The sequence below is a fragment of the Haliotis cracherodii genome, unplaced genomic scaffold (assembly GCF_022045235.1).
Source record: "Haliotis cracherodii isolate W230 unplaced genomic scaffold, xgHalCrac1.p SCAF_10, whole genome shotgun sequence".
In the NCBI taxonomy this organism is placed as follows: Eukaryota; Metazoa; Mollusca; class Gastropoda; order Lepetellida; family Haliotidae; genus Haliotis; species Haliotis cracherodii.
Genome location: NW_027266265.1, coordinates 54,421,016 through 54,448,828, shown reverse-complemented (window position 1 = coordinate 54,448,828; position 27,813 = coordinate 54,421,016). Strand labels below are relative to the sequence as shown.

The following is a 27,813-nucleotide window of genomic DNA, read 5'->3' as shown; positions in this document are numbered from 1 at the left end:
AAATGTTCTTGATCACGTGACTAAAGGAACATCAGGAACCATTCCTTCTTGAGTTTCGGGTGGCGAGGTACTTTGGAGCGTTCACCCGTCCCGCTATACATTTTAAATCCAGCTTTCAACCGCATGTGTGAGGCGTGTTTTTAGGTATCAATACGATATCATATTGTTAAATATTGCTAAACCAGTGTGAAACGAAATTATTATCCCGAGATTCCGGCCAAAGGATTTGTAGAGGGCAGGGTAGGATATTTTGTTCAGATTCCTTTTTAGGAGAAACGATAGAACACTTTCATTTCCCTAAGAATCCGCCTCTAATTTTAGGGTCGTATGGTATGTAGAGATATGCTCCCTGTAAATGAGTGAGTGAGTATGGTTTTACGTCGCTTTTAGCAATATTCCAGCAATATCACGGAGGGGGACATCAGAAATGGGCTTCATATATTTTACCCATGTCGGGAATCGAACCCGTGTCTTCGGCGTGACGAGGGAACGCTATAACCACTAGGCTACCCGACGGCCCCGTCGCTATATGTACATTAGGTATGTAGTTATTATAGTCTGAGTATATGTTGGAGTATAGTTTATTACACCACTTAGTGAGTAAGCACACCAATATGCTTGAACGTTTCCAAATGTCATCATCATATTTTCGTTGGAAAGCCTTGAAAACTCTGAAATTGTTACATCTTACATGTGTGTGTAATACACCATGGCGACTACTGACATATAGCTGTTCCCTGTATAATTAATATGTCAATTTCCTCTATCAAATTACATTATAGTATCAAATAATTTGATTATAACATCACATAGTATTACATAATCAATAATTACCATGTTGTCGGAGCAGTGCTGTATCCCATCTGTTGACGGTATTGTAATGTTTTGCATTGTATTGTATTGTTCAATGTATGGTATTGTACTGTCTGCCACGCCCCACAAAGCGAGTCTGTATAGTCCTAATAGCGCCATTTACTGTGAAGCCGTTTAACTGATTTGAGTTGCAATTTTTAAAAATTGATCAAATGAGCTGTTGCGACAAATCGGTTTGTGGCCATGTCAGCGTAACGATTAATACGAGGGTAATTTTCTAATAAATAATCACTGACCTACGTATTACCCAACCCACTGGCCTACAATTAATCCAACAATGCTCAAATTACTTTGATAGAAACTTTGATAAATAATTAAATAGATATATCTCGATGTTCATAAATAAAGCTTCTATCTCGGACACCAGCTGGAGATGACTGTCAGCTCAGCTGAATTATTCGACTGCATAAGCGCCGATGTTACGGGAAGCCGTCCGTTGTGATTCGGTATTTGAAGCTGATAACAAGGTCATGAATGATCCTTTCAAAGGTTTTATTTTTTTTTGGGGGGGGGGGGGCAGTGGTGATGACGTTTTATGCGAATTCATGGTCCCAGCCGCAACGATATTCAAAACGTTATTTTTTATCATATAGTGAACACATTTATGTGTATACATAGAATACATTTTTTGAGTTCGCATAAAGTTGACCATTTTACAACCTTTGAACTTAAAGTAGTTAGAACCGTGTGACCTCCGTTTATATACATACCTAAAACCACTTTTTTGTAAACGGTCCCAGCAACTTTGATGTTTAACGCCGCACTCAGCAATATTGCTGTTATATGACGCGGTCTCTAAATAATCCATCCTGGATTAAACAATCCAATTAATGACCTCTGGGCTTAATTGGAATACGATGATATGCATCGACCAAGTCACGTCCTTATCATCAGTGCCTATTCTAACGGATGATACTTAGTATCAACTCAAACAGAAAATAGTCCTTCTATTCCGTGTACACTGTAACTAACTGGCATAACCCTATTGTTTAGCAGTCAGATGTAAAAGTGCTTCATTTCCCCGAGATTTAAAAGGTAGTCATTAACACCTTTGATTGCATTTGTCACGTGGTCTGCTTAATGTAACTGTACGCTATCAATTTAAACAAAATCGTTTAGCACAAAATGACACTTTCTGTTTATTCACCTGAAGTTCTGAAGTTCATTAGGGAGCAATCACCAGTAGCGAAGTGTGGCATGCTGTTTCCTGAAGCTGTACACCTAACGTTTGCTTCTATTATATAAATCCTAAAAACACACACATCGACCCGGTAGTATTAACACCAGGACGATAGAGTAAATGAGAAAGTGAAATGCCATGTCGTATCGCTTGTAGCATTATGTCGACTTTAGTCAAGCCTGTAGCTGTTGGTTTAAGCAAGTGTTGTCTTCGTGCGTTCATCAAACCGCGATCAATGCTTACTGTTATATTTTTTTGAGATTATATGTCATTTTGAGCATTTCCCGAGGCCAGTATTTTTAGATCTGAGGATGGGAGTTTCATATTAAATCTTGTTTGATTGTTACCCTCGTAATTCAATCGACCTGGCTCTCTAAGCACTGTGCATGTAGATGCACGTATTATCTGGAATGAATCGATGCAAAACTTAAACAGAAGGAGCAAAGCCAGTAGCCTGAAGCCTCAGTAAAAACACCGCACCACGTCCTACAGTGCTTGCGCCCAGCGTGTCAGATGCGGCAACGAGAACTCCTGAACGTAATTGCTCTAATTGGCAACCTTGAAACGTGAATACGATGAGTGATTCTTGAGAGCAAAGTTTGTTGTCAGTGATGTGCCGATTCCAGGGTACAGTACAGGTAAAAGTGGGGCCCTTATCTCCAGGAATGAGTCCGCGTCCTTGCACCTGTCCAGATAAAGCCCATTCCATCCTCTCCTAACGATGTCCCGGGTTTTCATTCGCCACCATCCAGGAGTGGCTGTTTCATGAGTCCTAAGTATTGTCCTTCAAAATAGTTTCCTTCCTTAAGATACGTGTATACCTGCTTTTCCATTCATAACATCGTGAATGAACTTTGAAGTAGCTTTTGATAATCCCCAAATTGACACTCAGAGCTATTCCATATGCAATTTAGGTGAGGAATTGTGTGATGGTCTTATGCTTGACGAGGAATCCGGCCTTTGAACCACACCGCCCAGGTACATACAGTAACTAAAGAGCATCCTTATTTACATGGATATTTCTTGTGATTATTGAAACGGGTTTTTGTCGCTTTTGTTTGGTAAGATCAAGGCTTCGGCAGTTGGTATCTACGCGTACTCTACCGTTGCAACAAACGTGCCCTCGCGACAGAATAGCGCCACGACGAACTCTGGAAATGTGTTTTCACTTTTTGCGGACAAACAAACGGCAGAATATTCGCCCCATTTGTTTTTGTGAATCAAGTGCGGTATGACGTAAAATACCCAGACTACCACCATGCCCCTAACGTTTTAGAATCAGTTATATGGATATCAACATGTCGAAAGATTTAAAAGGGCAAAACAATTTCAATAATCATAAGAAATGTCTTCAAAAAGCAGAGTCCATTGAACAATTCCGACTATATCAGAAGTATGTGTTTTGTAATTACTATTACATAGTCATGATACCAGGTGTTCTTGACAAGGATAGCGTATCCTGCTCCACCGGTGTCACAAACACATGCAAAGGCAAAAACCTCGAAACGATTCAAAGACAAAATCTAAGACATGCATCACTTCGGGTTTTCCTCCCACATTTCACGCCGTGAAAAACCTAAAATACTGCTCAATGCTGCATCAAACCCAACTCACTCACTCACTTTACCATTCATATATTTGGAGATCAATTCTTGTAATTGTTCGCCATGTGTCAAACGTCAAATCAAAGCTTTGCAAACCCATCAAAACCATCACCCCAAGATAACACCAATGCTAAAGTGTATTTATGCGCTCCTTTAATGTACTAACTGTCAGTGGTTTGCGTTCAGTGTAAAATGCGAGATGAAATACGAGACACAAGAAAAGATCTATTGAATATAACCGAAGCCACGAGGCTCGTCAGTCAAGTTTATTTAGTAGAGTGTGCCCATTTGAAAACTACCCCCGTCCTAAAACACATCTTTTCTAGCACTTTAGACGTCGTTTGTTCATTACGTGGTGATCGACATCTGTGTTTCATATTAAGAGGATCGCCCGGAGCTGATCAATCTTTCAAGTTTCAGATCGTATAATGCATGTTATTGCTACTTGTCATAGAGACTCCTGCAGATGAATTCACTGTTAACTGTATCCGTGAAGCCTCTCTATTTCACCTGAATATGGCGTGGCTGACGCTTCACCGAGACATACACATTACACATACACATGGCACACTATGTTTACTGCATTCATTATAACATGCCGGGCAAAAGAAAGTTTACACTTGAAAATTGGATTTGATAAAAAATATTACAAACGTTCTCAAAACGTTTGTTGGCTGAAAACAGTCACCGAAACTCCGCAAACTGAAGGCCCATTGATGATCACCCTTGTCAGATATATCACCATCCAATGACCGAATTATCACTTCTTTTTTTGTCTAAGTTTTCGCCACCATCACACATGGTGTATCCTTTCTATTACCTGGCAGTTTACGACACTAATTCCAGATATTACCCTCGTCATAATTCTGGAAAACCTCTAAAAGCAGCGAGATACTCACACTCACCCACTCACTCACCCACTCACTCACTCACTCACTCATTCATTCACTCAAACACTCACTCACTCACTCACTCACTCACTCACTCCCCTTCCTCTACCCTCCCTCTTTTTCTCTCTCAGTCTCTCTCTCTCCCCTCTCCTCTCTCTCTCAGTCTCTCTCTCTCCCACACTCTCTCTCCCACACTCTCTCTCCCCTTTCTCTCTCCTCCCCTCTATCTCCCTCTCTCTCGCCTCTCTCTCCCTCTATCTCCCTCTCTCTCGTCTCTCTACCTCTCTCTCTTCTCTCACACTCTCTCTCACATTCTCTCTCTCACTCTCTACCCACTTTCTCTGACTCTCACTATCTCTCCTCCATCTCTCTCTTCTCTCTCTCAAATTCTCTCTCAAGCTCCCTCCACTCTCACTCTCTCTCTCACACTCTCTCTCCTCACTCTCTTACCCTCTTCTCCCACCCTCTCTCGTACTCTCTCCGTTCTCTCTCTCCTCACTCTCTTCTCTCGCCCTCTCTCGTACTCTCTCCGTTCTCTCTCTTCTCACTCTCTTACTCTCTTCTCTCACACTCTCTCTCCTCACTCTCTTACTCTCTTCTCCCACCCTCTCTCGTACTCTCTCCGTTCTCTCTCTTCTCACTCTCTTACTCTCTTCTCTCACCCTCTCTCGTACTCTCTCCGTTCTCTCTCTTCTCACTCTCTTACTCTCTTCTCTCACCCTCTCTCGTACTCTCTCCGTTCTCTCTCTCTCTCTCTCTCTCTCTGCCCTCTCTCTCTGTCGGAACGTGTCGGTTCCAACTGTTTCAGCCCTGTGAGATACAAGAGTTACTGCACTCAATGCTATGGCGTTTACATTTGTCCTATAGGTGATGAATGATTAATATTTTACTCTTGACATGTCAGACGGAAATATGAAATATAGATTTATAGAGAGAATAAGTCCTCATCACACCTTGCGTTAGAGATTAATGTCCGAATATCCTGAATTGACTTGCCTTTGTATGTGTTTGTGACGGGTGCCACCGGTGGGCAGGATTGAGGTACCTTTTGATACTAATTCATAAATACCTGCGTTTGATGTAGTTGAAATCGTACAATACACTCTTTGTTTAGCAGATCTTTATTTAATTGTCACTTGAATTTCATTTTCAACAATATGGCGTTCTCTGACCTAACCAAATATCCAAACGATGCCAAAATATGTTCTTAAAAAACAACATGTCTCTCCTGCAAATGAGCTTCCACTAATATGTTTAATGTTTCTTCTACTCAGGAATGAGTCATGACAGGACTAAACATGCTTTTCTGTTTCGCTGAACTGCGGCTCTTAGTGCAGTTAATTGTTTACATGTGTGCTGTAAATGATGTTTCCATGTAAGATCCATGTATGTGTGTGAATGTTTTGTGCTAGTGACACATCCATGTGGTTGTTTGTGTATGTATGTGAAGATTTCCTGTGAGTGTCACATATATGTGTGACTGTTTCGTGTGTGTGTGTCACCTATATGTGTGACTGTTTCCTGTGTGTGTGTCACATATATGTGTGACTGTTTCGTGTGTGTGTGTGTTACATATATGTGTGATTGTTTCATGTATGTGTGTTTCATTTGTGTTACATATATGTGTGATTGTTTCATGTGTGTGTCACAAACATGTGTGATTGTTTCATGTGTTATATATATGTGTGTGATTGTGTCATGTGTGCTACATATATGTGTGATTGTGTCATGTGTGTTACATATATGCACGATTTTTTCATGTGTACTACATATGTGTGATTGTTTCATATGTGTGTCACATATATGTATGATTTTAGCATGTCTGTGTTACATATGTGTGTGATTGTTTCATATGTTTGTTTCATACGCGTGTGATTGTTTCATGTGTTATATATATATGTGTGATTGTGTCATGTGTGCTACATTTATGTGTGATTGTTTCATGTGTGTTACATATATGCGCGATTGTTTCATGTGTACTATATATGTGTGATTGTTTCATATGTGTGTCACATATACGTATGATTTTAGCATGTCTGTGTCACATACATGTGTGATTGTTTCATCTGTGTGTTACATACATGTGTGATTGTTTCATGTGTGTGTTACATACATGTGTGATTGTTTCATATGTGTGTTACACACATGTGTGATTGTGTCATGTGTGTGTTACATACATGTGTGATTGTTTCATGTGTGTGTTACATATATGTGTGATTGTTTCATGTGTGTGTTACATATATGCGCGATTGTTTCATGTGTACTACATATGTGTGATTGTTTCATATGTGTGTCACATATACGTATGATTTTAGCATGTTTGTGTAACATATATGTGTGATTGTTTCATATGTTTGTTTCATACGTGTGTGATTGTTTCATGCGTGTGTTACATATATGTGTGATTGTTTCATCTGTGTGTTACATACATGTGTGATTGTTTCATGTGTGTGTTACATACATGTGTGATTGTTTCATGTGTGTGTTACATATATGTGTGATTGTTTCATCTGTTTGTTACATATATGTGTGATTGTTTCATGTGTGTGTTACATACATGTGTGATTGTTTCATATGTGTGTTACATATATGTGTGATTGTTTCACGTGTGTGTTATATATCTGTGTGATTGTTTCATGTATGTGTTACATACATGTGTGATTGTTTCATGTGTGTGTTACATATATGTGTGATTGTTTCATGCATGTGTTACATACATGTGTGATTGTTTCATGTGTGTGTTACATACATGTGTGATTGTTTCATGTGTGTGTTACATATATGTGTGGTTGTTTCATTTGTGCTACATATATGTGGGATTGTGTCATGTGTGTTACATATATGCGCAATTGTTTCATGTGCGCTACATATATGTGTGATTTTTCGCTGGTTGGAGGTGATTCATTAACACATGCTCATGATGCAGTCGTACAGTGGAGTTTTATTCTTCTTCTTTATTTGCCTTTGCATGTGTTTTTGACGGGTCCCACTGGTGGAGCAGGACACGCTCACCTTTTCGCGAACACCTTGTATCATCACTGGCTGATAGTGATTCATAAACACAGGCGCATGACATAATGAACTCTGCTTTTAGAAGACATTTCTCTATTGATGTTAATTGTTTTGTAGCTTTTATTATTATGAATATGGAAAGGGATTTGTCACATTTAGTTTATGTATGTGGTTGTTGTTATATGGTACCATGTGTGATACCTTGTTTGTACATGCGTTTATCTTCATATGCGGCAGTTCAAACATAGGATGATATGTAATGTGGGGCGGTTTCTACATGCCCATGTGTATAGGTCAGTCTCACAGCTTTGAGTGATACACGCTAATGCATGTATTTCGATGATTGCTCTGGTAGCGTTATATACTATTCCATAGATTGATAGAGTATTAACATAATGTATGAAATTGGCCGAGTGCATCTATGAATCTGTACCACTGACCTCAGTCGATATCAGGCCTAAACATTTATTCATTACCTTCAAATGACGACATGCAACGTTACAATTAAAAAAACAGCGATACTTTTGCATCGAAATGAAAAATTGCATTAGAAAAATTGAGCATACATAAATTAGCATCAATTATATATGTATTTAAACATGTTGCACAGTGACAGTTATCTGGAATTATTGTATCATTGTGAAAGAAGGTTTATTTAGGCCTTGAATATTGTAACTTTGATCGAACAACTTCTGTTGAAATGAATGAAGAAAGGAAAAAGAAAGAAAACCGACATTGAAAACTCATTCCATATTCATAAGAAATCTCTGTTCATTGTACGATTCCAACTATATCATGTTTATGAATCACTATCAAAAAGTGTTAATACCATGTGATCACATCCTGCTCCACCGGTGCCACCCGTCACAGGCACATGCAAAGGCAAGGCAATTGTCCATCTAAAAAACACAAGAACGTATGGTACAACTACAAAAAGAAAAGAATGTCTTGGCACATGATATATTCAACAACCTGACTCTAAGGAGAATACTGTTGGTATGGTGGTATAAATCCGACATAAAAGCAAGTGCAGTTTGGTCACGTTGCTAAATATTGCATTCTTGTGTATTCGTAAAATAGCACTGCGGGTATAGTTCAAATGTTGCTATTCACAGAGTTGCATGTTCTGCAGATGTCTAGCAAAAAAATATACATCGATACCTAAAACATCCTAGAATACTGTTTACAATTATTACTGAATTGTATGCAACACATGTCACAATCCACTGTGAACGTGTTTCATAAATTCAGTATAATACACACATTCCTCATATAATCAATATGTACGTGTATACAGATTCACAATAGTGCTTCTTTGAGCGTTACTCTGATATACATACAAGGGCATTGTTAAATCAGTTATGTCTAAATGTTTGTACTTCGGAATTTGTCATCTAGTTGCCGATGATACTCAATAGGAAACTTAAAATCCGACATCATGCTATTACGCATTTTGAACGTCGAATTCATGTCATCGATACTTTGAAGTAGCATTTTAAATTGAGGCAAATATTTGATCGAGGAGCGTTTATCGTAAGACGGAGGGAAGCGAGTAGGATCCTTGACGCCTACAGTCTAGAGTGACCAGCCCTACACAGGGAGGGTTGGCTTGTTGCTCTGCCCTACTATCGGGAGAAGAGCAGGTGAAGTGTTTCCCAGGACAGCCATTACCGAAATCAAGGGTTATTATATGGTGTGAGAACATCCTCGTCTCCACACAACCTTGTTTCTGGCATCTTCCAGCGACGTCGTGTACTTCGTAACCAAAACTTGCCTCTTTCACACCGTTGCAGTACAATGGTGGGGGATATTGTGTAATCTGTACGTCTTCTCTAGCTGTTTATGAAGGGAATTTGTGATTCCGTATGTTTGTGTTAGACTGAATATTAAAATATAAGTGGCAAAACTCATTCCATATTCATTCTATGCCAAAAGCAGCGTCGGCTATCCGAGTCCACCCTACCATGAAAAGGACGTCTGGGAAAACTCACATCGTTCAATGGGTACGAATACGTTATGCAGAGTTGTAGCCCTTATCCGTAGCAGGATCTGCTGGTCTTTGGTTCGAATCCAAGATTCGCCCAGATTCTGATCCTGGATCTTTGTGCACGCGTGCCCTTGGTTGTCTCCTGCGTGATATGCCTTTCCTCTGATCTTTATTTATGAGCTGGAACGCCGTGAAATATTGTTCATAACGTCGTAAAAAAAGATCACCCACTCACTCACATATGTTGCTGAAACGCCAGTGGTGTTATTTATATATGTGTAGACGAGAGAATGAGCAATGTTATCTGGTCTACTTTATGACATTATAAATGCTTGTCCCTTCTAGGTAGGGATTAAAGTACAGGGCGGATTAGATAGCCTACTGGTGATCTCATAATTCAGTGACAATATCATGTGGGTGTTGTAATTTTACGCCATTTCTACTGTCATAACATTCTCATCACATCAAAAATATTCACCTTCCCATCTCGAAATCACTCTCCAAATTGTTTTAATCATCGTGATCAAATTACTCCCGCGTTTGTCATATGTTTGGCTTTCAGGTTGTCTTGGATACCAATGTGTTTTATGATTCAATTATAAACTAACCTTCTCTCTCGGAGATTCATTGCCTGGTATGTTCCCGACGTCCATCCCTACCCTCCCACACATTCCAATATTGCTGCAACGGTCTTCTCTGTCAATACGCCTGAGGGTAGGAAGGGGTGGGATTATATTGGCGCATCATTCACTACATTGTATTGATGCAGGGCGGTCAATAGCGTTATTGCACTCCCGTCTACTGTCGCCGCTAGCATATCCTAAATCAACACTTTGACTTTTGGTATAATTCCATTTGCAGCCATAATTAAACATAGCTATATAGCTACATAGATGAACCCCGTTAATACGTGTTAAGTGAAAAGAGAAGAACAGAGTGTTACGGAGTAAATACTGAGAATCTCACCGAGTGTTTTTGATATCATACAAACAACTTGAGTCGATAACAGTTCAACTCTCCGGGGATGAGATTCTTTTCAGCATCCCAAATCATCCACAACTTTTCAGTCTGTAAACAACATATGCTTGCTGCAAATATCGCCTATGCTTGTCGTAAGAGGCGACTAACGGGATCGGGCGGTCATGCTCGCTGACTTGGTTGATGCATGTTATCGTATCCCAATTGCGTGGATCGATGCTCTTGATATCAATCACTGGATTGTCTGGTCAAGACTCGCTTATTTACATACCGCCGTCATATAGTTGGAATATTGCTGAGAGCGGGGTTAAACAACAAACAAACACATTTAGCGCGGTTAAATCTTCAGGTAACCTAGCTCTACATTGAAAACACAGTATGTTTATCTCCATTCTACCATGACTAAATAATCGCGAACTCTTTGGTGTTAGCAAATGTATTGAGTGAAGCGGCATGGGTCGAGTCCAGTGTTTTGAGTAGGTTGTCGATCTGAATTATGGAATCACCGAACAAAATATGGCGCTTTATATACTCAAGCAGTTTGTTTACACCGTACTACTTCACTCGAACATATGACAGGCATTGAAAGCATATAAGCACGGCAACTTGGTAAGCTAAAGAAAACTAAGCAAGCTTTGGAAGGCCCTCGTTCTACGTCGCGCGTCACCATTATGACGTCATATCGCTCAAAGATATGACGTCACAGTCGTATATAGAAAAGCGCCAAAATTCCAAGCGCTCTGTTGTCTCCAAAACGTAATTACCTTCCCTCTGTAGATTTCTATCGTGTTTTCTGCACGAAATGTATTGCCACACATCCTTTGAATATTGTAGAAACGCATCTGTGCATTTTGTAACCTGTAATTGTAGATATAATTCTTTCAATTTGCCTACCGACAATGACTGAAAATAGTACTATACTATAAATACTAGCTTCCGCGGTGGTTAGGCCGTCAAACCAGCAGTTTCAATCAGAGTGGATTTATTGTCATTTAATAGCCTCTGTTTCAACAATCAGTATCGAGTAAATTCCAAATTCATGCTAGAATAACTAATAACAACTTTAATGGTATTGTGACGTCATGTAACCGATGACGTCACAATGGTTTACAAAGCTTTGTGATGCAACTTTTTGATCTCACCCAAGCGATATCTTCCATGGAAGCCACTTTTTGATGATACAAAATGTTCATTGAGGCGTTCCAGTGTCATTGGTACGTTGTATATCTCAACGATGGTGTCTATCACATATTATTGCCTCGTGGGGATACTTGAACGTCATTATCTAGGTACTTCATTATGCCGTTAATGGCGATTAAATGTTGCTTGGCTTGTCTGAGATGGCTGGACAATTGGATACGACGTGGAAGACAATCTTCTACTTTGTCTACTTTTGCACTATCAACCACTTGTTTTAACGTCTCGATCAGTTTAGTTTGCAAGGAAATGTGAAAGAGGACTTTCAGACATAACATGCAGTTACGGATCGTGGGTATCGGTTGTTCTTCATAGACAGCAGGGAAATACCGTTTACCCGAATCTCGAAAGATATGAATGAAATGTTGTTTCAATCAAATACAAGCGACAAAACCTTTTCGATAATCATAAGAACTCTCCTGACTCACTCCATCGCCTTGGTTGGTGAAGACCTATTGTAATCTGAATCTTAACGTGACTCAGACTGGTGTAGAATGCGACATGTGTGTTTGTATTGTGTTTAGAGCTGGATTGACTGATGACGACTTGTGATACCATTCTGTGTCCTGTGAATGTCAATCTGGTGGAGTCTTTAACCAATTTCACCTGTATGTACAGAAACTATTCTGATAAGATCTTGTCAAGTTCGTGTTCACAGTACGGTGAGTTAGTAATACTTTTTCTCTTGGAACGTTATTGACATAGCATGTTCTTTCACATCGTGCCCATGCCGTACTATTTTACTGAATGTGATTAAACGACTAAGATGGATTGGTGCATTATACTTGAGTTGACTCCCGTCAGACTTTAATAACAAACCGCCTTGTATGTATTCCAGTGCCTCTGGAGGCAAATACGGAAAAACGCATGTTGTATCATATTTATTTCATAACTATAACTAACTGAGAAATCTACCCAAATGAACAAACGATAAACGTCTTTTGTCGCCATTAGCTGTACTTGATATTATGTGAAATATGATTAATAATATCACGAAATATGATCACGAAATCAATGTTATTTATTAAACCACCAAACATTATATCCTAAGCATTCTGTATGCATTTCGTATTTGCGCCTCTAAGTAATTTTATCCTCTTGTAATAAATATAACACTTTAAATCATTTCTTGAAAAGATTTCCGATGATGTCCGATGCAATTCCTTATTTTTACTTGTACCATACGTTCCCGTGTTTGTTCAGGTGAACACTTGACTTGCCTTTGCAAGTGTTTGTGACGGGTGCCACCGGTGGGGCGGGCTACGCTCAACTTTTCGCGAACACCTGGTATCATCACTGTTTGACAGTGTTTCATAAACACTGTTCATATTCTAGTAGTCGGAATCGTACAATCGACTCGAGATCTCCTATGAATAAGGAAAGGTGTTGTCGTTTTTATGTACCTCTTGACAAGGCAAGTAAATCAACGGAGAAGGAATTCCCGCCGTGACAGGGACTTAGTTATATCACTTCCGCAATAAACAGGCTCACTGTACATTCCGCGGAAGAAGAGATTTCCAGCACCCCATGATATGCTTGTCGTAAGAACAGAGTACAGAGCATTGGTAGTCATCGTACCCCGATTCATTGATCGCTTCTCATGTTATTCATAAATACATGCTTATAGATGTGGCAGAAATTTCTTATGATATAGAAATGGTTTTGAGGCTTTAATTCAGTGACAGGTTTGTCTGGTAAAGACTAGAATATTTACAGGTCGTCATGACTGGTTAAAATATTGCCGACTGCGGTTGTTCGCAATCTTCACTCACACACTCAATAAACAGAGAGAACTGTCTTCAGTTCTATTCATCCTTAAATTAATTTGTACATAAGAGCTATATTACCAATGGCTGCTTTTAGACATTTCCAAATTTGACCCTTCAGTGAAAAGGTCTGATGCACTTGTATCGTATCTTCCCATGGTTTTTTTCAGGTGAACAGTTGACTTGCCATTGCATGTTTTTGTGATGGGTGTCACTGGTGGGACAGGATGTGTCCTCCTTTTCGCGAACACCTGGTAGCATCACTATTTTATAGTGATTCATAAACACGTGCTTATGATATAGTCGGAATCGGTGTGATTGTTAATCACAATAAAATAGTGATGATAGAAGGTGTTCTCACTGACGTAAGACATTTTAAAGGTTCATATTCTACAAAGAAACGCGTAAAACTTAAAGTTAAAGTAGCTATCATTAATATTTATAAATATATTTGTTATTTTCTAGTAGAATGTAAGGTAGAAATGAGGACAGAGTCGACGTGAGGTTAAATAAAAACATGCATTTGTATTTGAATTTTATCCTTTTCTTAATTCAATTGTTCTCATGGTTGGTTTACATATACGTATTAACTTTGTCGTCACAATGTTTATTTTAAAAAGGTACCGAGTTCTACAGGCTGAGCTCGTGTGTAGTTATTACCTGGAAAGACGCCAACTGTCCAATATTCATTGGAGTTGATAATGAACTAATCTATTCCTTACTCAGAAACAGTGTCCAGATGATTTCATTTGAAATGATTGGTAGCATCTAGCAAACACGAAACACGATCAATGCAGAAAGTACACGCGATAGGAACACACTGTTAGAGAGAGATTCGTATCGACACGTCCTATGCATTGTCCAGTTAACGTTTGAGTGGCACTGAAAAAAAAGTGCTGTTCTTTGTCTTTTGATAGGACATCCCATATTAAACATAGAGTATTTGCCAAAGTGTATTGGATTCTTCAGTTATTTCCCAGCTTGACTTCCACTGAAAAGATGAATCCAGTCAGTAAGTGGTCTTTTACTGTCTCGCCTAACTACCTAACACACCCAATCTCATAAGAACATCCGCAGTCTTAACACGGATCGATGCTGTGAAATGCCTGTGGTAACACACACGCAATTTTTGTTTGATAAATTCCCCTAGATATCTGTTATGATATGACGATACTTAACAGATCACAAACAGTGAAGCGGCATTAATTCACCAACACAATTATGACCAGTCCCACGAGTCGGCCATGTTCGATTGATGAAACAAAGCACACGGCAGGCGAGCCTGGGCGCCCACAGCACGCACCGTGTTGCTCCAACTCCACTGCTATTAGCGATGCGAGTAAGCTAGTAATTGTTGCGTTAGACACATTCCTTGTGATTGTGAAAAGCCTACCAACCCTGAGATGAATGTTGGTAGTAATGGACTGGCTGTTTCGTTTGATTGGCTGATGAGCGATTTCCAGTCGTTTCCCTTTTCTGTTGGTGCGCCATCTGCCGGGCTGATTTGATTGGCCGCTCGTCAATTTGTGAAATTCGATTCCTCCTGTGGCAAAAGAGATGACTTCAGTAGTGATCAAGTCACAACATTGCTGAGTTTGGGATGTAAATTTAACGCCTATGTTTGTGTGACTTTTTTTTACAATTGTGATATTTCTGAGGAGGTAACGAACGGATTTTCTACCGCCCGGAGAATGTAGGCACGTACAGCACGTGTTGTACCTGACGTCGAGTTTACAAGTCGGTAGGTAAACTATAAGTTGGACAAAGTTTTGTGACTCTTGTGGGAGTATTATATAACATCACAGACACACTGTACATGCTCGTGGGAACCGAGTCAATCAATTCTTTTAACTAAGGTCTTAATAACATTATATCTACTTATATTATTGTACAGCTGGAGGTGCACAAGCATTTCCCAGATGTATTGGAGTAGCATGCTAAACAATAATTCCTATCTCCCCTTGGTACTCTGATCACTGACAATGATGAAGGTAAACCCATATACATGATGACATTATGTTTTTGATGTTACACATTTTTTTATCACTATTCTCCCGTGATACTGTTAATAAGTTTATTAGATTTGAACTTTTTATCACAATGCAACATGGATCTCATACGACATAAACATTCTTCTTGGTAATTTAATTTGCATGTCAGCCCATATGATTCAAGGCATGTAAGTACGAGTTTGAATCCCATTTGTCGTGATGTAGCTGTGCTTCCAAAGGTTCACTCACACCAAGGCATATAATAACAACACACTCCTTTCAATGCAATGCTAATAAACATCAATATGTTGTATAGTCTAGTATCCAAGCAGGGAGCGTTGGGTATGTTGAAATTACGAACACTTCACCTGTGATTGTATAATCTATAAGTCTTTGCCAATGGCAAATACAGGTAGAGAGCATGTCGACTGGCATCGATGGCAGTGCACCGAATACAGGTGTAACTCCCTTCTCTCTCGTTTGTACAGTTCAACAATTGTAGCTATTGAAGTATAAATAACCAAGTATGGAGTTCTCGCGGGACCATGTTTGACGTCTCTATTGAATAATGCATTCGTGTGTGTCCAGTGCGAAACGAGAGCTGCTGACAGTACGTCGTATATTGTATTAGTTTAGTGTGTGACACGTGTGCCTTATCTGACATGGCGCTCCTTACTGCTGTTACTGTGCGTAAGCCATCACCAGTGAATACCTGTAGACAACATTCCATCTTTATCCATTCACAACCCAGTGACACTCACCATATACACTGGCAACATGGTGATATATGTACATTCTTTACCGTTTAGTAATGAGGCTGCACCCTCGTACATATACAACAACACTATTCGTATGCACCATGGCAGTGGCGGTTGGGTAGCCTAGTGGTTAAAGCGTTCGCTCGTCACGCCGAAGACCCGGGTTCGATTCCCGACATGGGTACATTGTGTGAAGCCCATTTCTGGCGTCCCCCGCCGTGATATTGCTGGAATATTGCTAAAAGCGGCGTAAAACCATACTCACTCACGACAATTGTTCTGTACCCTGGTATATATTATACCACTGTAACGTGTATATGTAAGGCCTGTACTCGCGTATGTCGTATGCTATATTCTCACAATGCTAACATGCTATCGTTACAGTATACAAGCGTATAGATGGAGATGTATTATGAAAATGTCCAACCATGCATGTCATTTAAATTTGGAGAGACTAATTATTGTCTTTCATAATTACATTTTTCGCTCATTATTGATATTGTGTTTTTAATTTTTCGGTATTGTATCGTTGTTTCTTCGTACCAAGTACATAATGTAGATATAATGCTTAATTCCACATACACCTGTCACCTAAAAATGCCTATTATTCTCTTCTAATGTTTGAATGTACCCTGTCATTAACGGCGTAAAATCCAAAACCGCTCGCACAGCGTTGTAGGCTTAACAAATTCAGCATGAAAATACCACTGTGCGCATGCATAACCATCATTGTTATCTGTGTAACAAATGTTTTTTAAGATTTTACCGCTTTCTAAATGGCATTCTGTAGTTATTGTTAATTATATTCGCATACATTAAACTACGGTTATAACGAACACGCTTTTAACGAACTGACCGATATAACGAGGTTATATTTTAGTCTCGACCATTTGTTGTATATATGCTGTATACAGTAAAGTACGGTTATAACGAACTCAAAGGGACTACTAATTTTAGTTCGTTATAACCGTAGTTCGTTATAAGCATATATACAGCATAACTGCAGCAAATAGTCGGGACCAAAAAGTTAGTTCGTTATATCCTTCAGTTCGTTTCAAGCGTGTTCGTTATAACCGTAGTTTACTGCATATGCTTATAACGAACTACGGTTATAACGAACTAAAATTAGTGGTCCCTTTGAGTTCGTTATAACCGTAGTTTACTGTATTTAGATGCTTATCTCCCGTTGGTGCTATTCGTTTCGGTACGGCACCTTTAACACATGGAACCTGCGATTCTTGTTATTTTATGCTGTACAATGAGGTATTCCATAACAACCATGCCAAGCCCTTCCCTCGCGGGACCCCGAAGCCCGACACCAACGCTTGACTATGTATAGATCGATGTGCTCAGATGTCTATTAATATTAAGATTAACCTGAAAACTGAACTCCAACTAATGAGTCTATGCAGGCATTCTGTGTCTAGTGTCAGTGACAATCATCATTCCACGTTTTGGATTAAGTAAAATTCGTTTATTCTAAAATCCTCGGTCTTCTCTGTGTGGTTTCAATGACATTAAGTATTCCGCATTATGTTATTCTAATATGCTCGGACACCTTCTGTGAAGATATCCCGTTTCAGGTTCGTTTGATTATATTGATTTTCAGTTAAGGTCTAATTAAAATTGACCAGGATATTTCGCACAGGCGAAAGGTGTTTTGCAAAATGCGTATGGGCTTTTATGTTGAAAACAAATCGAAAGTTTTTAAAAGACATTTATCCTTTAATACCGCATTATGTGTCGTTGATATATCGTGAATTAAGAATAAATAGGATTTTGTTTGTAAACTTACTTGAGGAAAAAACAACAACTGGTACATGGGTCGTTCTGGGGTAGTTACCTCTGTCTTGTACTGTTCAACTGTCACGGAGTGAGTGAGTGAATGAGTGAGTGAGCTGGGTTTAACGCCGCTTTGACAGTATTCCAGTTATATCGCGGCATGTCAGCTTAATGTGTGAGGAAATCCTGAAGTGTTGCAGGTCTCAGACGTTTACCACTTCGGTGAAACCCACGAGCACGGGTATGGTGCTGACAAACCTAGAAACATAATCGGGGCGAACCGGGATTCGAACCCACAATCATAGGTTTCTGGCGTGCCCAAGGGACGCAACTCTGCACAGCTAATTGCGGGGCCTTAGACGACTGGGCCATCCGTGCCCCCCAAATGTCATGGACTGTTTGTCTACATTTATCAATTAATGAACAAATCATCAACTGAAATATAGGTTAGCTCCCTAGGGAGTCCAGCGGGAATGTAGGTCCCCAGGTACCTATGCTGGTCGTTAATGAATCGGGTGGTGTCCTGGTACTCCAACGGCGTGAATCGGTACTCATGCTTTCACCCATTGGTTTGTCCGGTAACAACTCGATTGAATGCAGCTGTAAAGTTTCTTAGTACAACAAACAACATAAATGTGAAACCTTTCACAAAAATCGTTTACGAAGTTTTAAGCAGTATAAGCAAATTTAATAAATGTCTATACAAATCCATTGGTATGCTATACAGCGTGACAACACATTGATGGATATCATAAAACCATAAACCCAATTAATTAACGTGGCATTGCGAAACACACAACCCTAAAATTAAAAGTATCGATCGATTTGATATATAATGTAGCAAATGTATACTTCCTAAAGTGAATATGTTTGTATGCCGTTTTCCCCTCTATACCAGGCATATCTTGCTGGTTACATGTTTAAATTGAAAAATATATGGGCCTTGGGTTAAAATTGTCATTTAATCACTTTTGAAATGAATAATGACCATTTAGATGAAAGGAGTAATTTAGGTCACCTAAACCCATGACTCAAGGATGGGTTAGAGCTCAGTAGGTGACCAAAGTTATTCATGATATTTCTGAACAAAGGTTTAACTCGATACTAATGGTGATGTGGCGTTAGTACCAGCTTCCATGTACATAGTGCTTGATGTCTTTAAGTGCTAATTATTATTCCTCTTGACCTCCCAGGGGCGGTGGGGTAGCCTAGTGGTCAAAGCGTTCGCTCGTCACACCGAAGTCCTTGGTTCGATTCCACACATGGGTACACTGTGTGAAGCCCATTTCTGATGTCCCCGCCGTGATAGAGCTAGAGGCGTAAAACCATACTCACTCACTCTTGACATCCCAGAGGTAACTCAGATCTTGATTGCATCCGTGAAACATTCTGCTGTTAATATCTACACATAAAACCATGTGTACCAATAACCTTTCTTTTCGTGAAAATGCAAACTATTTTATGCAACGTGGTATCTGGACGTTTTGATGGGGAACTATGTTGTCTGGAAGTTTGCGTCCCCATGTGTGAAACCTCTGTATAAATAGGGTAATTCTAAACTGATAGATTAATATATAATTTCAAGAGAATTAGCAGACAGTTGGATTAGAACGAATGGAAATTGTGTCTTATTCGTCAGAGCCCACTCCTCTCTAATGCAATTTATCAACGGAGTCATTTATTTATTAACTCTTAACTGCAATAAGAGTTCATTAGCGATATTGTTTTACACCACACTCGCTAATATCCCAGGTATATCACGCTGGATTGTAAATAATCGAGTCTGGACTAAACGAACCAGTGTTCCACAGCATAGGCAGCTATTCACGTTTTTAGCCTTAATAATGGTAGACATGTGGAGTCATCATTTCCATGATGTCCGAAGCAAATCCTTATTTTGATGCGTACCATGTGTTACCGTGCCTTTTCGAATCACATGAATTGCCTTTGCATGTGTTTGTGACGGATGCCACCGGTGGGGCAGGATACGCTCACATTGTCCCGAACACCTGGTATCATCACTATTTCACAGTGATTCACATTTAAAAGCGACAAAGGCTTGTCTATATTCTTAAAAAAATCTCTGCTAAAAGCAGTCGATTGTTCGATTCCGACTATATCATGAACACATGTTTATGAATCACTATCAAATAGTGATGATACCTTGTTTAGACTTTGCCAATCCGAGCAGAAATTCCGAAATATGCATAAAGAGACAGATCCGCAAGAAGGGGAGCACAGTTGGTGCCCATGAGGATGCCTACTTCTTGCCAAAATAGCTTACCCAATATATTACATAGATGTTATCAATTAGGAAGTCCAGCATTTCACACTTTGTCTTCTTCATTGTAAACTTCAGATGGCGTTTGCTTTCATTTTTGACAAATTGTCCTGAATCTCTGAATATAGATAGTAACTGTATCTGTGTACACAACGTTTTGTAACAAAAAAACATGGATCAAGGAATGAAGTTTTTCATTAAGTTTGTCATGTAGGATAGGGATGCACAAGGTGGAAAAATCAAATACTTTGACAGAATTGAATTTGGTTCTTTTCTGAAATTGCAAAAAGTCAAGCTAATCCGTTTTGAGTTATTTATTCCACTTGTCTCAAATATGTTTTGTGAATATAAAGAAAGTCCTTCTTTGATTGTGTTAAAAATTATGGTTAACCTTTGAGAGAGAGAATTGGTGGTACATTTGCGGAACCCAGCAATATATATCTCTTCGTACGGATTTTTATGGAGTTTTGGAATCACGTACAAAGAGGAATGGATATGTCTTCAGGTTTTAGAGTCAAGTCAAAACTTGATAATACTATTTTGCATGATTTGGGCAGATTCCCTACACGAGACTTTGGATGACAGCTGGTTGGGACAGAATGGGTTTATTCCAATTCCGTTTCATCTTTTAAGTTTGTGCATTCTGCCAAAGACAACATCACTTTGAAAGACATTCAACGGGCACATGTTCCTTTTGACCCATGTTTAGCATACGCTTCGACAGCATCCATAATAATTCTAAAGTTGTAATCCAAATTGGTAGGAAGGGGAGATTGACGTCGGGCAGAGTAGCTTAAATATAAGCGGATGGTCTACAGATATATCTAAATATAATTTATCATTCTTCATAACTTAAGATAATAAATAATTGAGGTACACATTCTGTTTATTTCATCAGATTTTTATTACTGTTTTTTAAAGGTTGTTTAAAAGAGTCACATTACTTACATCAACTATGACATCTAACCTCAATCCATGTTTGTAATTAGCTTTCGTTTATACAACTCCCCCTGTAGATCAGTCGTCATTTCGATTTCTAACACCAAGAGGGTATCTAAATAAAAAATAGTTTTATTTATTTTATACATGTGTAAATTGCACGGCCTTTCTACATTACGAAAGGAAGTGTTATTCACAGGTCATAGGATCATTCGATATAGGAAATGTGCAAAGCAGATTGGGTCAGACGCTAAGGGCACAAATCATAGTGTTAGTTTCACTCTTTTGACGTTTAGTCAGCGAATTCTCATATTTGGTTATTTTACACAAAATGATGACGGACAGGCATGAGACACATGAATGAAATGACCGACTATCACATATAATGTCATCTTTTCTATCAATTCTATTAACCATTTCCTGAACATAAATCCAGTCAGATATGGGAAATCATGAGAAACGCACATCAATATTTTATTACCAAGGTGAAGAAAGAAATAGATTGAAAATTTGATGATTCGATCGTCGAGCTTCTACAGCATCAGATCTTAAAGTCACAGTCTTCAATTTGATACCCGACAATTCCTCTCCAAACTAAGTCATAATAGTTCAACAAAATTCAATTTATCCTAAAAACATATCGATTACTATTGTAGAAATGCTACGAAATTCGTGTGTTGATGAGCCTCTAAAGCTCCTGGGGCGTGGGGGCCAATACCTCGAACGTTACTGTACGACGAGGGATGGAGTCGAATATATCAGCCTCCAGCATCCACAAAGGGGGAAGCCTTTATGCATATTTGATACAAATCGGGATTTAGATCGCTTCAGCGGCTACTGAATAAACCTTTACGAGTTGGCATCAGCAGTGCCTTTAACACTTGCCATATCACCGTGACATTAGATACAGCGTCGTTACCAACAACGGATTTACCACGTTCTTTTGGACCATTAAACATCCATAGGACGCGTAACATCAAAGAATACTTCCCGTGTTATCAGGGACTGTAATGGACCTGTCGCTCTAATAATAATAATAAACATAATAATGATAATAATAATAATAATAATAATAATAATAATAATGCCACAAAACCCTTTCCATATCCAATATAGTAATCTCTGCATTAAGTCAGAGTCGATTGTACAATTCCGGCTGTCATGAGCATGTGTTTATGAATCACTATCAAAAAGTTATGATACCAGGTGTTCGTTGGAAGGTGAGCGTATCCTGTCCCATTGGTGGCACCCGTTACAAACACATGCACAGGCAAGTCAATTGTTCACCTGAAAAAAACAGGGGAACATATGGAACAAGTCTAAATAAGGAATGGCATCGGACATTATTTTTGTCACCGATGCGTGAAATTTGGAAATGTCCTCCACATGTCTACCATAAAACTTTTTAAAAGCTTTACTGAGACCTTGAATGTTGTAACCCTGATCAAACAACTTCTGAGCAATTGTCGTATGACGCTCTTTGAAACCTTAGAAGAAAGAGCATGCTTGATAACTCACGAAGTCACTCACAAACTCATGAACTCACTCACGAACGCAGTCATTCTACAATATAGCTGTTTGTATGCACATGGGGTCAATATGTAACAGCTAAGATGTCCCTGATATATAAGTGATGTTAAGCGTCAAAGCTGTAGCGAGATTCGAATCGTATTTTGGTGCTAAAAAATGTAAATCGATGGGAATTTAAAAACAATCACGCAAATATTGATGTTAATGTTGACACAGGCTGGAGATTCATGCAGTCATTAGTGCTACCTATACCTGGCTTTTACCAAAGTAAACAAACATAAAAACTAAAATTTAGGTTTTTTTCATCTTTTTCATACCGCCATTGGTTGATGGACGGTTTAAAGATTTGGCATAGTATGAACCCCCAGCAGTGGAAGTCTTACGACTTAGTTCTGTAATTGATGTCACAAGTGATGTAAACTTAAAAAAGCCACCTTCATTGTTTAGGAATATTGAAGGTTATTCAAGTCAATATCACGCACCAGAATATATTGAACCACACAGCACACAGTTCAAGATTGGTTCAAAACTCATTGCATGGCAGTATTGCTGTTGGGCGTATGTGATTACAAGCCAATGATAATTGTGGTGATAATAACTTTGTAGTTGATATTTATGCATCCAGTAGGTTCTCATTATTGGATAGCCTAGTAGCATTAACTAAAGACATACTTTCAATAAGATCATATCAGAGTTTGAAATCCAAAGTTTGAAACGTGAAAACCACGAAATGCAAGATCAGAGCTTCAATGATACATGGTTTTACTGATTATGGATTGGAATTGATCGATTTGTCTACCGTCCTCTGAAGTTGTGTCAATAGCACTCGCATAAAATTTCAAACATCATCAAGCAGCGAGAAAGGCTGAGACTTATTCTCTCACATATGCTCCTATAGATTATTACATCAGTACCTTTTTCACATTGATCTTTTATTCATCAACCTCTTATTTTGAAGACGCTGTGTGAAGGGCATTCCGTTGCTTTATACGTGTTGAAATTTCATTTTTTATCTTAGAAGTTCAACAGCCCCAGTCAATAAACATCCGTAGTGCGTGTTTATCCTACGTGGGCCCATAACAGTCGCGCGTATTTTACTCTTGGAAGAAAAGTTCAGATTTGTTGATAAACACAACACGACTTTGTAAAACATGTTCTTTCCAAACAGGTGTGCATGTGTAGGAGGGCTTATGATAATACAATCTCCATTTTGTAATGAAGAGTGTTCAACTGAAGAGTTCTGTTATCATTGAAATGAACCGTAACTACATTACGTTAAGTATCATCTGATACGTCAACACGATATGAAATGACCCTTGTAGTTTCAACCAACAAGCAGGCGTTAGTGTGTGATCGTATGTTAGGCACAAGGTAGACATTGATATGCTTCAGTGTCACATATAGCGTGGCATTAATATTGTGTTCATCATTCAAGAATTTGCTAATCGGGGTTTGAACCAAGATTCTATTATGATCTTAAGTTTATCAATAATATACCGTGTTCGTAGGTTTCATAAGTAGTGAACGTTCACACCAAGCAAATCATGTAAAAAAGCATGCTAAAACACCCAACACACTCTGCAGTTAGCCAGGGAAGTATGGGATGTTGGGTGAGGGAGTGGATGTTGTTTAACCTCCCTGTCAGAAATAGTCCTGTTCGACTCTTGGCCTAACAGACCAATAACTGAAATCATGAACAATGGTCAACTACATCGAAGCAAGATGGCTCACATTCGGCCACCGAGCGTCAACTCTTCTTCCTCTTTAGTCGGCTCTTGTAACAAGCACTGGATACTGGGGACCTGTCTTGTCCGAATCCCCACGTATTTATCGATGAAGCCAATATACTGACTTGGCATGTTGTCATCGAGTTTGTATTTATGTTTGCTGTTTAGTACTTTCAACAAAACTCTAGCTTTAGATCATGACGGTCTGTAAATATCGAGTTTAGACCAGATAATCCAACGATTGACATCATGTGAGCATCAATCCACGCAATTGGGATCCGATGACATGCATCAAACAAGTCAGCGAGCCTGGCCACCCGATCCCTTTAGTCGCCTCTTTCGACGAGCATAGATTGGGGTTTACATATATTCGTACCCGGAATCCCGAAGGGTTTTTGTCCATGGCAACAGGGAAGTGCCTGTTATAGACTTAGAACAGCATGCTACTTGGTGGGCAACTCCGGGTGTTCATGAAGACAGTGTTCTGTGATCCATTCATATAACATTCACTTTCATGCCAAATGGAATCTGTTTCGGTAGGTAATAGAGACTGGTTATTCTCTGGCGTTGACGGATGTCACCGGTGGAGAAGGATATGCTCACCTCTTCGCGAACACTTGGTGTCATCAATATTTGAAAGTGATTCATAAACACATATTCATGATACAGTCTGAATAGTGCGATCGCCTCTGCTTTGAGAAGAGATTTCTTATGAATATGGGAAGGGTTTAAATGCTTTTATTGTCATATTTTATATATATATCATGTAGATTTCGCCGACGTTTTATTTCCAACATAACCCTCGACACCCGGTGCTATGGGGAATACGGTGGGACTAGCAGTACCTGTCGTACCTGATTGCAACCGGTTGTACTTTTAGATTTGACTCATAATATAAAAACAGATTAGACTGACATTGTGGATCTGAAACCGGTAATGCTTTTAGATTTTACTCATAGTGAAAAACCAGATTAGACTGACATTGTGGATCTGAAACCGGTTGTACTTTTAGATTTGACTCATAATGTAAAAACAGATTAGACTGACATTATGGACCTGAAACCGGTTATGCTTTTAGATTTTACTCATAGTGAAAAAACAGATTAGACTGACATTGTGGATCTGAAACCGGTTGTACTTTTAGATTTGACTCATAATGTAAAAACAGATTAGACTCACATTGTGGATCTGAAACCGGTTATGCTTTTTGATTTTACTCATAGTGAAAAACCAGATTAGACTGACATTGTGGATCTGAAACCGGTTGTACTTTTAGATTTGACACACACTGTGAAACCAGATTAGACTGACATTGTGGATCTGAAACCGGTTATGCTTTTAGATTTGACTCATACTGAAAAACCAGATTAGACTGACACTGTGGATCTGAAACCGGTTGTACTTTTAGATTTGACTGATAATGTGAAACCAGACGATACTGAACTTTGTAGACGTGACGACGGATTTAGTTCCAGAGCACTAACATTTGAAACTGGATGTAATCCAAGATAAAGTTCATGGCGTAGATTTAAAATCGGGGAAAGTGCAAAATTAGATTTACAGTGCAGATTTGTATTATCCAAGCCTCGCAAAAGATTGTAGATATATAAAACAAGCTGCATTATCAGTTCCCATATCACAACATTAGGATTAAGGATACAGGTGTGTTTGGATGAAGCTGCCTGGTGTTATTTATATGAATCCCACTTAGCTGCAAATCCTGTGCTTGACGAGAACACAGGTGGCCAGTCGTCCCGTGCGTCGCAATTCGTCATGCAGAGTTGTGTCCCTTACTCGTGCCAGTATCCCACGATCGTGAGTTCTAATTCAGGAATCGCCCTGATACTGATCCTAGGTTTCTCGGCGCCAGTGTCAACGGCAAGCGTGAACGTCCCGCAACACCTACGGCATTCCTCCAACAACACGCTGACACGCCGTGAGGTAACTTCAATACTTCGCGAGCGGCGTTAAACCCGACACGCATACGGTTGTAATTGATGTCTGTACCGTTTCTGGTATCTTGCTGGCATCATGGTTCCCTCGTCCACTCTGATGAGATTTCCACATCTTCTTGTCCGTCTGTGTAGAAGACAGGATGCGGCTATCAATCAGGTCGTGGTCACACGATGCCAATGTCACAGCGTTCTAAGTGTTTGGTAATTAGTGAGGGATAATTAGGGATAGCCGAGTGGTTAAAGCGTTCGCTCGTCACGACGAAATCCTAGGTTCGATTCCCCACATGGGTACAATGTGTGAAGCCCATTTCTGGTGTCCCCTGTCGAGATATTGATGGAATATAGTCGGAATTGTAAATCGACTCTGACTTGCAGAGTTTACTATTTGATATGGAAGGGTTGTGTCGCTATATTTGACTCTTTTCTATGTCAGTTTAGTTAAGGATGTCATATGTTAGCTCATTTCCAAAGTATAAAACGTGTAAGGCCTTCATCACTTTATGGGCTTTCCTCCCACCATAAGCTGTCAGGCAGTGACACAGTTGAAATATTGAATACACGTCTGGAAGTGATATTAACTTAATAAATGTCCATCTGTCATTATTTTGCCTTGTCAATGTGGAACTAACAAAAAAAGGAACGTCAACAATTGTTTAAGAGCTAGTCACTTCCGACAAAGGGAGACAATTAAAGGGGAAGTAACTCTTGTATGAAAATAGTTCCGTCAAAGTGTTATATTCACTGCAGTGAAATATCAAGTGTTATGTTCACTGCAGTGAAATATTATGTTCACTGCAGTGAAATATCAAGTGTTATGTTCACTGCAGTGAATTATCAAGTGTTATGTTCACTGCAATGAAAATATCACTTTTCTCAACTTCACGCTGAAGTAAATAATAAAATTTAATAGTATGTTCATTGTGTTGTCGAAGGCACCGGACCCGTACGTGATGGTTGGTAGCACTAAAAAGGTAAACATCTCCGACCTACATCCGTTTGGACATTTCTCTAACATGTCGTTAATAACAGTTTAAAGGCTTTTTCGACAAGTGTTTATATATTTGATACCTAAACACATGAGGATGAGATTCTCTTGTTATCCAAAATCATTCTTCCAAATTCTTCAGCCAGTAAACAGTAATAACCATAGTCTTGGGTGGGAAAATACAGCTCATGAACTTTAGTGGCAGAGTGAGTGATGTCATTTGCTTTGACGTCATGGTATGGATGACCTCACAATGGTCTGCAAAGCACTGTCATGGAATTTTAATTGTAGCGTTATCTCGCCCAGGCGATTAATGTTAATCTCTCTCCTCCCCGTGCATTGTCTGATCAAAATGGTGTTTACTGTACACGGGAACCG

At 39.3% G+C, this 27,813-nt stretch overlaps 1 protein-coding gene across 6 annotated transcripts in view; it reads left to right on the top strand.

Moving 5' to 3' along the window:
* The window catches only part of LOC139454534 (inositol 1,4,5-trisphosphate-gated calcium channel ITPR3-like), a 202,863-nt gene that overhangs the window by 8,109 nt on the left and 166,941 nt on the right, over positions 1–27,813 (top strand). The window contains exon 1 of one of the 6 annotated variants that reach the window (XM_071236309.1): positions 15,055–15,228. The exons of the other annotated variants lie outside the window; for them this stretch is intronic. The gene's annotated coding sequence lies outside the window, so the exon portion shown is untranslated. Of the gene's footprint in view, positions 1–15,054; positions 15,229–27,813 lie in introns of those variants that run through there. 6 annotated transcript variants of the gene reach the window in all.